Source organism: Benincasa hispida, unplaced genomic scaffold, assembly GCF_009727055.1.
Source record: "Benincasa hispida cultivar B227 unplaced genomic scaffold, ASM972705v1 Contig637, whole genome shotgun sequence".
Taxonomy (NCBI): domain Eukaryota; kingdom Viridiplantae; phylum Streptophyta; class Magnoliopsida; order Cucurbitales; family Cucurbitaceae; genus Benincasa; species Benincasa hispida.
Window position 1 is genome coordinate 90,325 of NW_024064988.1, and position 1,802 is coordinate 92,126.

Here is a 1,802-nt window from a genome sequence, read left to right on the forward strand (position 1 = left end):
AGTTGACTTTTGACTTTGGAAAAGTCAAACTTTGACCGATCTTATATTCAAATGTGATTTGAATTTTGAGAAAATGAATGCGGATTCATGCTCGGAAGGTCAAAATTAGTCAACACAGAAAAAATCATAAAAAGTCAAAATATTGACTTTTTGGTCAAAGTTTGACTTTGACCAAATGACTATTTTGCCCTTTGACTATAGTTAGTGGGAAAATCCAAACTTTTGTTGGATAATTCCACTAACAAAATAGTGGGCTAGGTGTTGGCTTATAGTGGAGACATTAAGCCCACTAAGATAGTGGATTATAGGTGTTGGGTTTTTATGGATTTGGTTCATGCAATTGTTGCATGGTTTTTTCTATAAATGGGCTTTTGATTTTAAATTAAAGTCTTTTGTCAATTTGCCAATTTTGTTTTCAAAATTGGGCTGAAAAAACAAACCCAAACCCTACCCAAATTCTCCTTCATTTTCCATCTCCTTTCTCTCTCTCGGTTTTTCTTCATCCACCAGGTCCCACAACCCGGTTCTGAGTCTAGAGGATAGTAGGTCAACTCTAGTGATGGTCCGTTCGTGTTCGGGTCGAGATTCAACGAGGAAAAGCGGATTTCAGGAGCTTCAATGTAATTATATTTACTGTTTTTTTCCCTTCAATTGCATACTAGTTTTCTTTGAATTTAAATCAATTAGAGTGTAATTAGATCCTAATTCCACTGCGTATGTCTCGTGTTCCATCATACCCAACGCCAGATGGGACAAGATTCAAGATGAAATCTGTGATGCTGTAAATGCTCCAAACTGCTGGATAATTTGGGGGTGGTCATGGAGAAGATCCTTACTCCCACATGAAACGTTTCATAGAAACGTGTAACTCATTTGTGATTCCTGGAATCACCCCAGAAGCGATCAGGCTATCTTTGTTCCCATATTCTTTGTGTGATGATGCAAAGCAATAGGTAAGTTCACTGGAGCTTGGTGAGATCACAACCTAGGAGAAGTTGGTGGAGAAATTCATGCAAAAATACTTCCCACCCACCACCAACGCAAGGAGTCATCGAGAGATCATGAACTTCGAGCAAGAAGAAGATGAAACCTTATGGCTGCATGGGAGCGTTTTAAGGGATTGGTAAAAAATTGCCCAAACCATGGATTACCACTAACCATCGAGATGGAGAATTTTTATGGTGGATTGAACAGAGCATCACAGATGGCAGCCGACGCAGCTGCAGCTGGTGGAATTATGGATAAATTCTATATTGAAGCTAAGGAAATAATAGACCGCATTGCTAAGCACAACATGGAATGGGTGGACGATACGTATGACGCAAGAGCCGACAGGAAGAGGAGATCTCAGAATGTTAATTCTATCGATTCCAACGCAATAGCCACACTCTCTACACAAGTGGCTACTATGATCAACCTTTTGCAGAACATGTCATTAGGGAATGCATCAACTCAGCAAAAGGTAAATCAGGTAGACACATTCGTGCAGCCTATGGTTAGCTGTGTGGACTGTGGAGATCCCCATCCCTATGCTGATTGCCCACAAAATCCACAATTAGTATGCTTCATTAAAAATAACCCATTTTCAAATACATATAATCCTAGATGGAGGAACCATCCAAATTTTTCTTGGATAGGAAATCAACAGAAGCACCACCCAGGGGCGAACCATTAGCAAAGGCAAGGACCGCCGCCTGCATTCCAACCAACGCATCAACCACACCAACAATCCTTTAATAGAGGAGGTCAGGCATCGAGTTTAGGATCTCCGCTTGAGAACCTATTAAAGGAGTACATCGCCC

General features: G+C 40.6%; 1 non-coding gene across 1 annotated transcript; it reads right to left on the reverse strand.

The window, feature by feature from the left end:
- Positions 1 to 1,046: 1,046 nt before the first annotated feature.
- LOC120069866 lies at positions 1,047 to 1,149 on the reverse strand. The gene has a single exon (XR_005479713.1). It is a non-coding gene; the product is annotated as a small nucleolar RNA R71 (small nucleolar RNA).
- Between the last annotated feature and the right edge of the window lie 653 nt (positions 1,150 to 1,802).